Below are 12,777 nucleotides of genomic sequence, written 5' to 3'. Positions count from 1 at the left end.
CAAATAAATAGACTAAGGAATGCTAGTAGGCTTTTGAATAGATCAAGGATTATCTATCCAGTCCACCAGTACTTGTTCCTCCAAGAGAAGAAATCCATCTGTTGTTGTATTTATCGGTCTCAAACAATGCATTTAGATGTGTCTTAGGCCAACATGATGAAACTAGAAAGAAGGAAAGAGCAATTTATTACTTGAGTAAGAAGTTTACTCCATATGAGGTTTGTTACACACTATTGGAAAGGACGTGGTGTGCATTGACCTGGGTGGACCAGAAGTTGAGGCATTACCTGACATCATATACAACGTATCTCATCTCTAGAATAGATCCTTTAAAGTACATATTCCAAAAGGCCATGCCTACGAAGAAATTGGACAAATGGCAAATATTATTGAGTGAGTTCGAAATTGTGTACGTGACTTGAAAGGCGATCAAAGGGCAAGCCATAGCAGATCATCTAGCTGAGAATCTGATTAATGAAGAATATGAGCCACTCTGAACTTATTTGCCAGATGAAGAGGTATTGTTCGTAGGAGAAGACATTATTGAAGAATACCCGAGTTGGAGATTATTCTTTGATAGGGAGTTTAATTTCAAGGGTTCAGGAATTGGAGCAGTCTTAATATAAAAAACTAATCAACATTATCCCGTTACCACCAAACTATGCTTTCCATGCACCAATAATATGGCTGAACACGAGGCTAGCATTCTCGGTCTCAGATTGGCCATTGATATGAATGTTCAAGAGCTACTATTCATTGGAGATATTGATCCATTAGTTCACCAGGTTTGGGGTGAATGGGCCGTAAAGAACCCAAAAATTACACCATACGTGGAATTGGTACAAGAGTTATGCAAAAGATTCAAGAAATTGGAATTCAAGCATGTTTCAAGGATACAAAATGAGTCCACCGATGCTTTGGCCACTATATCCTCCATGATTCAACATCATGATCAAAGTTACATTAACCCATTGGAAATAAGCTTGAAGGAGCAACTTGCACATCGCATATAAGTTGAGGCAGAACTAGACGGAAGGCCATGGTACTTTGATATCAAGAGGTATTTAGAAGCTAGGGCATACCCCGAAGATTCAACTGTCAATCAGAAGAAAATGATTCGTCGGATGGCCAATAATTTCTTTTCAAATAGGGAAGTCCTTTATAGGAGAACCCCAGATTTCAGATTTTTGTGATGTGTAGATTCCACTGAAGCTACAAAATTGTTTGAAAAAATTTACGCTGAAATGTGTGGACCTCATATGAATGGGTTCACTCTAGCCAAGAAGATCCTAGGAGCTGGATATTTCTTGATGACCATGAAAAGTGACTGTAGCAGATTTGTACAGAAATATCATAAGTGTCAGATACATGAGGATCTGATCCGGGTACCTCCATATGAACTTAAAGTTATGAGTTCGCCCTAGCCGTTTGTATCCCAGGGCATGGATGTTATCGGCCCAATTGAGCCACTAGCTTCTAATGGACACAAATTTATTTTAGTTGCTATCGATTACTTTACCAAGTAGATAAAAGCTGTCTCACACAAGGAGGTAACCAAGAAAGTAGTAGCAGATTTTGTCAAGAATAACTTAATTTGCCAATTTCGGATACCCAAGTAGATCATCAAGGACACTAGAGCAAACTTGAATAATAATTTGATGAAAGAGATATGTGAATAGTTCAATATCACTCATTAAAATTCAACCACATATCGCCCTTAAATGAATAGAGCATTAAAAGCGCCAAATAAGAACATCAAGAAGATCTTAAGGAAGATGGTCGTAGTCACCGATCATGGCATGATATGCTGCCTTATGCTTTGCTGGGATATCGCACGATAGTCCAAACTTTGATTTGGGTAACTCCTTATGTGCTAGTCTATGGGGAAAAATAGTAAAACCCATTGAGGTCATGATACCATCTTTAAGGATCATCCAAGAAGCGGGATTGAGTAATGAAGAATGGGTCCACGACCGTCATGAACAACTTATTATGATCGATGAAAAAAAGGATGAGTGTTGTATTCCATGGCCAATTATATCAACAAAGAATAATTCTTTCTTTCAACAAAAGAGTAAGAGCTCACAAGCTTGAAGTTGGATAATTGGTGCTCAAACGCATATTCCCTCACCAAGAGGAGTACAAGGAAAAGTTCATTCCAAATTGACAGGGGCCGTATGTAGTATGCAAAATGTTATCAGGAGGAGCCTTGATTTTGTCTGAAATGGATGGCCAAAGGTGGACCAAGCCAATCAATTCTGATGCAGTAAAGAGATACTATGTTTGATTTTGGGGTTCCTTTGTGCTTATTTCCTTGTAATTTTTTTCTCATTTGTAATTATTTTAATGCTTTGTAGTAGCTTTAAAATCCCCTTTCATTTTATATGGGAACTACGTGTTGACCTGATTCCTATCCAGCAGGATACGTAGGCGCCACAACGTCTCGGTCATATCACCCCAGGAAATGAAAACTGGGCAAAATTTTTGAGAAGGAATCTCAAAAAATTCAAAAGAAGAAGATCATCTTGCAATCCAAATGAAAATCACACAAGGAAAACAGTAAGAGCGAATTTTAAGAGAAATATAAGTAACTGGATTAGAAATTTTTAGGAAGACCTCAAAATTTCCACCATATTGTACTAAAGGGTTCAAAGACATGACACCAAATATTCATCAACGCTGAAAGAGCAGAGTCAACTTCATGGACAAATGCTACAAAGGCCCACCTATAAAACTCTCCAACCACGATGCAAGCAATCTCTAAAGTTCACTGACAGAATGATAGATGTGTCAATGCCTCAAGCCAAAAGTTTTTATTAAAGCTAGTACATGACATAACTTAAATAACAGAGACCCTCCCAATCTTATAAAAAGATTTTGAAAATTCAACTATTTGTAAAAAATACTTACTTTAAATTAATTTATGCTATGATTTCGCCTTACAAAAACCAATTCGGGGAGTCAAAGCAGGAGTCAAAAGATGACAAACACCAGAAGAAGAGGAGAACCAAGTGATAATGATGACGGGAGCATAAGACAAAAAAGGTCAACAGAGATCAGTTTTACCAAAAACTAATAATTTTTATGTGGATGTAGGTTATCCTAAAGCTGACAAAGAACCAATAAAAGCATCGGTTATTCACCACACTCTTTTGGTTTAAAAGAATATAACAAAGCCAAGTATTCAAAGACCGACAAGAAAGTGCCAGGATGGAAGTTGAAAATAATTAAGTTATCCAAAACTAACAAATTTTTTATGGTTACAGGAAGCAAATAATGACTTACTCAAATACCCAGCAAATTAAGGATTATAAAGAACATACGATGTCCAAAATGGTACATGTAGAAAGTCCAATATGCTAGTAGAATGGTCAAGGTGATGTTTTCTACAATTTTTGCACGATTATTTGCATTCATCCTCATCTTCCTACTGCATCATATCATGCCGAGAGGGCTATGCCAAAAGGTCCATGCCAAAAGGGTCATGCCGAAAGGTTTATGCCAAAAGGGTCATGCCGAAAGGGCCATGCCAAAAGAGCCATGTCAAAAGGGCCATGCCAAAATAGCCATGACGAAAGGTCCATGCAGAGAGGGCCACGCTGAAAGGGCCATGCCAAGAGGGCCACGCCATAAGAGCTATGTCGTAAGGTCCATGTCCCAAAGACCAAATTGCCTTATCCGACTAGTTTCGAAGAGATAACAATCTAAGGTCATCTCCATATAGCATTTGATGCCCATGATTGGTTCAAAGTTTTCTATATCTGTTAATCACACTAAGATGAAAGAGTCTATTATTGAAGGATATTTTGAAACATTTTTATATATATCCGATAATCATGTAAAGATAAAAGATTCTGGCATTGAAGTATATTCATCATCTTTAAGTGCATCAATCTCCAAAGATTTTACGGCATTTACTATTGGATCTCAAGAAACATATGGTCCAAAGGATGTTTATAAGTCGCTATCCAAAAACATACGACGTACTAGATTTTTCAAGAATTGGAAATCGAGGGTCATCTGTAAGTCACATTATTTGAAATAGGATAGTGTGTATGATTATCCATGAGTTGACAACCCATGGGTCATCTATAAACCGCAACAACATCCTAACCGGATAGTGTGCAAGGTTATCAAAGATCGACAGTTTGAAGGTTATCTATAAGTCACAACTAAATCCTTATCGGAAAATATGCAAAATTATCAAAATTGATAGGTCCAAGGGTTCTCTATAAGCCGCGTTATATCCAAGATCGATTATGCACAGGATTACCCAAAGACTACCAGTTTGAGAGACATCTATAAGTCATATTGTATCCAAGGTCGGACAATGTACAGGAATACCTGAGAGCTAGCAATTGGAGGGTATCTGCAAGTCATCTCTTATCCAAGGTCAGATAATGTGCAGGATTACTCAAAAGCTAGCAACTTAAAGGATATCTTTAAGTCGCCTTAATCCAACATCAAATAATGTGCAAGATTATCAAAAGATTGATAATTCAATAGAAATCTATAAGTCGTATCAATACAAAAGATGTGCAAGACTTACCCGAGGTCACATTTTAAATGATCATTCTTGATAGTTGAAGGTGTTATCGTTCCATATACAAGAAGCATTATCGGTGACCAAAGGGTTGCCATGTCAGTGTAGAAATATGCAGTTGCAGGGACCGTTCTATACAAAGTGTTGTCGGTGCTCAAGAGGGCCATCCCACTTTGAAGAAATTTTCAACCATAAAAACAACTATTTTACCCAACAACCAAGAAGGTTGTTGTGTCGGTTGTTTCAAGAGTTTTTGCCCTTAAAACAGGTACATGAGAGAGTGATGTCTTTTTCAGGTAGCAACTCACAGAGAGAGATGGTAAAAGACAATAAACCCCATAATGAATTATGTTTATCACTAACAATTTTGTTTGAGATATTGTCGAGAGCATCTGAAATGATGAAAATCTCAAACCAAAATCACAGGTGTGAACGACTCCAAAAAGGATGTGGCACAACGTGGAACTTTTTCATAGCAGCGAACTGGGACATGGTCCGAAAAGGAATATCAAACTCTTTGGACGCGAGCTAAAAGACGACTTCCACTACCATCAAACCATATCCCTATTAGAAGGCATGCGGGTATTTTTGGATTTTGGTTTCAATTTCACTTTTGAAGTATTTCTAAACTCACGCCGAAAGTAACTTTCATTTTACTTCAAATCCCAATAACGTACACCTAGAGCTTTGGAAATTATGTCCATGTAACTCATATTTACATGTGTGAGGACCCTGCATTTTGTAATTGAGATAATCACGAGCCTCTAGTCCTTATCTAGATTGTACGTTGCCCATCCTAAGTCAAAGGTCGTTCTAGCATAAAAGACCACCTTTTATACCGATCGAGTCGAACTACAGGCAATCTGATTCCCTGAATCTTAGGGATATGTAGGCTGAGCTCCATGTGGAAAACTAGATTGCATTCCAACCTTTGCCCCTCCCCCAATCCGCTTATTCTCCAACTTTCTGATTTTACTAAAATTTAAAATTAGGATAGCTCATGAATTCTTTGAAATTCATGCTAAAAATTAAGCTTTATGAACTACAAATGACTTGAATTCTTATGTAACCTAAGATATATAGTAAGCCCGACATCGGGGTTTGGTCATAACTCCATAAAACTCGTGTGAAAATCAACTTTTTTCAGAAATGAATTTGTGGTCGGACAAAAAAATTAGGGACGTCAAAATCCCTTTGCCCAGGGTTACTTGCATCCACCCTACCCAAAGGAATGGGGAAGTTGTTGACACCTAATTTTTGCCCTTCACGACTAAATTAATTTTATTTTTTAATTTTAAATAAAAATACAACATTTATTTTATCTGAATAAAAAACTTCTCAAAGTATTTGTTTGGGTGATTTTGTCATTTTAAGTAAAAATTATATATTTTTTGTATTCTCATATACAAAATCATATAATTTCGTTACATAAATAATTATTTTTATGAAACATTAAATTTTAATCAAGGCTTACCGTGAAAGTAATTCAAATGGTTAAAATCTTGATTTAATTATAATTTGATTCACAAAATAATTTATTTGGAGAATCATGTGCTTGATTTTATTAAATTAAGAAGCTTGAGATTGAATTGATCGTTAATTTGTTTCAAGCCTTGATTCAATTTAGTTGGTTTATTAAATTTGATCATAATTGGAATCAAATTTACCACAATGGCAATGCAATTGGCCAACTGACATCTAACATGGTTAAAATTTAAATAAAGTTTAACTAAATTTCTAATCTAATTTAACTACTTTTAAAGTGACCAAAATTTCAACCCCTTTCTTATTTTTTGGGCCTGCCCAGTAGCCCATTCCAATGACCCACCCAGGCCCAACATCCATCAGCCTACCCAGTCCAGCAACAACCTCACCAACTCGGCCTAACTCTTACTCCCTTTTCCCCACCTGTGTACAAAAAACAACCCCAAGAATAATAATATATGTACAATAGCAGTAATACACCGAAAACAACAGCGTCCAACACAAATCAACAACTGACACACAAAACAACGTTTAAAAGCTTCAACAACAAACAACTTTCAACCTGATAAACGACCCAATTAACACAGCAACAATACCGTAGCCACATCTTTCATAGCTGTGCATAACGACAAAAAAAAGATGCAGTAACAACTCAGCAACAACGGTCTATTTCGTACCCACCTTAACCCCCAATTTCAAATTTCAAAACCCTTTTTGAAATACCTCAAATAACCCCCTGTTTTCTCCCCCAAATCAGTCTTAAATCTCATATAAATACCCGTTGAAGAATAAGAGCGCCAGAGGATTCTTTGGGAAAAAATTAGGAATTCTGGAGGAGTATTCCTCTAATCCCACGTAACCAATTTATTCGAGAAGAAATTCTGTCGAAAAAACAACTCCGATGAAAATTGAAAACTTTCGATGAGTCCAAGATTGGAATTCTGGTAGAAACAACATAAACTTCGGTGGAATTTCAATTGTTTAAAACTCGTTTGTCCTAGGTCGCTGCTCATAAAAAGGTAAAAGCCTCGTCCATTTTCCCTTTTCTTTTGTGAAGTAGTAAATTTCATTGATTGGATGGATTTCATCACGATTAGGATTGGTTGAGTCTGTGTGAAATTTTGTTTATTTTGATTAAGTGCTAAAGTGAACTATTCGGAGTTGTGTTGCTAATATTAAGCCATTAGGAGTGCTCATTTGCTAACTATGAGGATACTGTGTGTTTCTGCATTAAGGGCATTGAGATAACTTGGTTTACCTCTAATATTCTTCTCCTTAAGAGTGTTCAACGAGCACGTTTGTGTGACTGATTTCAATGTTTGCTCCCATGTTGTTGGACTTGACCGTTTGAATTTATTGAAGATGAGACTGACGCCTTTTTTTTCAGTTATGATCCCTTGAGGATTTTCTTGACTGACTCATTGAGGATGTTGTCCGATGAAATTATCTTTGATTAGCCCCATTATGTTGTTTCAAAATTGAGGACTAGTTCATCTGTTAAGAATCAACAATCTGGATGTTGTAGAATGGTTGTTTGCTTACTTTAATGATCAAAAGTTTTCTTCCCTTTTAATTTTTTTAAAAGGTGTTGCGGAATTGATTTTCCCCTTTATTTTAAGTCCTTGTGTTTCCTTTTGCATTTGTATCTCTCTGAGTCTATAACTCTTCTACGAATAAGAAAATACACAGATGAGTCATATCATAGATGTTTTTTTCCCTTCTTTTTGAGCATGATTTAATAATTTGTTTATTGTTGTGTGCTTTAGGCATTTGAATGCATGCCTATGTTACTCTTACTGGAAATAGTGTTGACTTTATTTTCCTTGTTTTCCAAAGTTGCAAATTTGCTGTTGTTTGATTTCGTTCACTTACATGCTCCCACTTAATGAGTAAAAGTAGTAAAAGAAAAATGTTTTTTATGGGGGAGCATCTATCATGTTTATCCAAAGCATGTTTCTTTACAGCTAACTGTAAATCTTGTTTGGTAGTTATATGCATTCGAGTGCTCCTTTCTTATTATAACTTTACTAAATTCAACACATATTAACTCCTTATTTCTATCTTGTTTAACATGTGGAAAATGCCTCAGGTCCAAATGGATTCCCACACTTTGCATCTACGGGACCAAGTTCCAAGTCCTTTGAGTAGAATTACATGTCAAGATCCCCAAAAATGAACCAAAATTCAAGAACCAAGTTTGTACATACTGGTATACAGTTATATACGCTTCAGGGAAGCTAGTATACAGATGATATACGGTGAATATAACGAAAGGAGGCTGATTTCATGGGTGGAGGACTGAAGTAAAGTATATATATACGACTAAAACACAGTCAAATATACATCAGCTATACAAAAGTGTGGAGAAAAAAAGTTGTAGTATACAACTGATATACATGAAAGAATGGATTGAAAACCCATGGAGTTTAGGCCCAAAAGATGGGCAGCCCATTAATGGGCCCAAAGGGCCCAATTTTAACTCTTTTTTAATTTCTCATTCTTGCTTATTTGTATCTACTTGAACACTATAACTAATTAATCTAGATAGATCCCCTAAGGTGTGTTACCATTTTATTTTATCGTGGCTTTCTTTTAGTCAATTCGTAATTTTCTTACCTAATTTATCTCGTCTAAATGAATTAAAGTAGATCTTTCGATTTTTCTTCCTAAAACTAATCTTAAAAGAAAAATTGTTAAGCATTTTATTTTAAAATGACATTTGTCTTGTTCATACGACTAATAGCCTATTTGGGTTAAAATAATTTCCTTCAAATTAAGGAAACTAAATTTTTTCATAAATTCTAATTTTTCATAATCGAGAAAATGTTTTTAACATGACATTCTCCTAACATTTTGTGAAGGAGTTATTAATAACAAGGGATCCTATCTCCCCTTTGTTATTTGTCTTAGTCATGGAATATTTCTCAAGAGTTCTCAGCAGAATGAGTAAACTACCTTATTTTAGATTTCATCCCATGTGTAAGGGTCACTAGTTAACTTACCTCACCTTTGCAGATGATCTTATGATCTTCTGCAAAGGGAATGAAGCATCAGTACATAGGATTATGGAGGCTAACAAACATTTCTCTAAGACTACTGGGTTATCTGCAAACTCTGATAAATCCAACACCTACACCGTTGGGGTGAATACAGAGGTACAAAGGGAAAAGTTTTATTTTGAGTTGAACTCAATCAACAATACTTGTATGAGGTTTCATTAATTTCTTGACATGCGAATTGTGGGATCATTTTATTAATTTAAAATTACAAAATAAAATCAACAAGAGAGAGACACTAATATTTGAGCAAAAACTATAAGTGTGGGGTCTACAAAAAATAAATTAAAAAACATAAAATTATTGAAAGTGGAGAACAATAACGTGTATTCATTGTTTTGGAATATCCAACCAACATTTAATGTTCTTGATTTTTCCATTCCTTCTTCATCAGAAAGCCTTTCTTCTAAACAAAAATTTTCTTCTACACCAACATTGGTTCTTTACTCAAATCTAGCTCAAATACTTCATCTTCATCTGCGATTTTCGTTTATCCATATTTTCAGGTACGAATCTAGCTTCATCTTCATGATTAATTTTTTTTACATAGATCCATGTAAATATGAAAAAAGATATATATAAAATGAGTAATGAAATTTAGATCTGCACAAATTTTTGTTTGCATGTCATTTCTAATGCCAAAATAGCAAAATACTTGTCTTATAAATATTTGTGATGTTCAAAAAAAGATAAAATCTGTTACAAAATGGGTTCTTGAGATCTGCTATATTCCCTTTTCATTGATACCAATATTTTCTAATGCATTGTTTGAACTTTGACTTTGTAAACACACTCCAGATTGCAAATTCAAGTTTTTTTGTTAATAGTTGACTGAAATTATTGTATGAATCTCCATGTACCTGTAGGTTTTAATTTAAAAAGAAAAAAAATCAAACTTAGTAAATAAATTTTAATAAAAAAAAGAATCAAATTCAGTAGATAAATAAAGTAGCAAGACAACTATTAAAACTGTTTAATTTGATGAAGAAAAATAACCTTGAAGTTTAGTTTAGTGAAGCCTTGCATTGAAGTTGATTATGTTTCAAAGCTCAGTGCCATAGCATTCAAAGACTGATTTTCATCTTTTTCTCTCGTTGTTTCTGTTTTTAGTTTTTGGACCTTTTCGAACACCAAAATCTTTTGTCATAGCATATGAATTATATGCATTGTATGATTTCTCTTTCAAATTAAATTTCATACCAATTTTAAAGACAAAATTTTTGTTGATGGTATAAACATTGTGAGCTCCTAAAAAATATTTTTGATTATTTACGTTGTGATTTTAAGATTGCAGTGCATAAATTAGAAGTAGTGTATAAATTAGAAGTATGAAAACACAAATAATAATAAACTATAAGCTAAATTATTTAATAAAAAAATTCATACTTGAATTAAGAGTACTTTGTAGAAGTGAGAGATTACCTTGTTGAACAGAAGAACTTTTCTCAACATTTACATTTTTCATTTCTGATTTGGAACACAATTAATTGTACAAACAAAACAAAAGAAAAAAGTGTTAAGAACTGATAAAGCTATTATAGTGTAATAATATTTGCATGATTTTTCTTGTGATATTATAAAGTTTATATTATAATTTGAAATATTTATGACTATCACTAAATTTGTTGAGATTATTATTCAAAATATTTTATTTTCTGATAAAAATATTTTTATGTTGACAGAATTTTTCAATGTGTCACGAGGATAATAAAAATGTATGTAGATTCAATGTGTCACTCTAGATTGCAGATTCAAGTTTGTTGTTCTAAAAAAAAGAATAATAAAAAAATGGTGAATATATTACATTTAGAGAAGAGTTTCCAGATTGAAGAGAATAGCTTTGGTCTCTTTGAGAAATAAAGTGATCAATAATGCTGTAGTAGATTTGATATCTCTTTGAGAAATAAAGTGATCAGCAATATTGTAATAGATTTGGTGTTTGAGAGAAAGTGATAAATATGATCACTTTGAGTTGGTTAATAAGATCAATAAAGTAATTTTTTTTTTTGAGGAAAAATCTTCTCGTTCCTTCCATTTTTTTTATTGTGCACTGTTATTTTACTTATTCATTTGTAGAGTTTAATGAAAGTTTATTTTTTTTTTACCTTCAATACCTATCAATATTTTTGGGGAAAAGACTCAAATATGCCACTGAACTATCAGAAATGACTCATTTATGCCATTCGTTAAAAGTTGGCATCATTCATGCCATCGCCGTAACAAAACTGGCTCATCCATGCCATTACTTTTAACAACCGATTTTTAGAAAACAGCTTTGCCACATGGAAGCATATTAGAGGTCCACGTCATTTTAAAAAAAAATTAAATTTTTTTTTATCCATTAAAAAGAATCCACCCAACTTTTTGATCCATTAAAAATTAGTTTGATCTATGACGATTAGGTTAATAGTAGAGTCAAAATTTTCATTAAAAGATTTTAAAATAACATAAAAATATATATGAAGAAATCAATGAACATATATATATATATATATATATACATTAATTTATTTTATACTCCCACACAAATATATACTCCCATGTTATCTAACTTATCAAAAATATATTGGATTTACTTTTGTTTTTATATATGCCAACTGGCCTTAGATTATATTATACAAATTCCATATCATCTTCATTTTATTGTTTCTTCATAGATATTTTATTTCATTAAAGAGAAAAGAGCAATAAAATTTTGGAATTAATCAATTCATTGAATTAATTATATAATGAAATGAAAAAGACTATACATACATAATACTTGTGAGTTGTAACTTGCATGCATGAATTATATATTGTTTTTATTCAATTTCTAATTAATTAGGATTGGACCACTTAAAATTAATTATATAAGGATATAAAATTATGACGTCTCACCAATTTTTATGTAACTATATCATTAAATCAAATTATAATTTAAGAAAAACATAATTGTAATTTAGACAAATATTCTACCTCCAATGATTAATGTTGATTGTCAACTAATTATCTTAATATATGATTGTGTCAAAACATTAAATGACATATTAAAAAAGATGAAAGGGAGCAGTATAATGAGTGTTTGAGAGAACAATGTCCCACGTGAAAAGTAAAAAGTAAATAAAATTGTTTATAAAATGTCGGATATTTAAGGTCTCTTGAAAAAAAAATGTCAATTTGGTTCAAAGCGAATGATATCATACAATATTAAAAGTATTTTATGGTAATTAATTAGCAAAATAATGGATATCAACGCTACTGTACTGAAATTTTTGCAGGATGGGTATGAGGATGACAGAGTGACGACATGAGACGTATTGTCTTATTGTCTTTGCTTGTCTGTGGATCAATTTACTATATTTGATCACAATTTTAAGTCGCATACAACAAAAAAAAAAGTCGATGAGCTTGGTAACTATAAATACTCAGATGATATAAGGCGATACACAAATAATCTCAAAATTAACTCATTAACAATAATTAATCAAGTAAAACTTAGTTCAAAGGGAGATAATCATATTATTGATCCGTATTGTGAACAGAGTCACACGTGAAAGCCAGAAAAGGAAAAAAAACTATTGATATGGGGCAATATACAAATAATCTCAAATTTTAAAAGCATAGATCAAACTAATTTTTAATGGATCAAAAAGTTGGATGGATTCTTTTTAATGGATCAAAAAAAAATTATTCTTTTTTTTTTTTAAATTTAAT

At 33.1% G+C, this 12,777-nt stretch overlaps 1 long non-coding RNA gene across 1 annotated transcript; it reads left to right on the top strand.

Annotated features, from left to right (window-relative positions):
- The first annotated feature begins 9,380 nt into the window (after positions 1 to 9,380).
- LOC124898992 lies at positions 9,381 to 11,092 on the top strand. Its single transcript, XR_007056132.1, has 2 exons — positions 9,381 to 9,590; positions 10,767 to 11,092. It is a non-coding gene; the product is annotated as an uncharacterized LOC124898992 (long non-coding RNA).
- Positions 11,093 to 12,777: the final 1,685 nt, after the last annotated feature.

The sequence above is a fragment of the Capsicum annuum genome, chromosome 5 (assembly GCF_002878395.1).
Source record: "Capsicum annuum cultivar UCD-10X-F1 chromosome 5, UCD10Xv1.1, whole genome shotgun sequence".
Lineage (NCBI taxonomy): Eukaryota > Viridiplantae > Streptophyta > Magnoliopsida > Solanales > Solanaceae > Capsicum > Capsicum annuum.
Note: the sequence above shows the minus strand (reverse complement) of the source record. Positions and strands in the feature narration are given on the sequence as shown.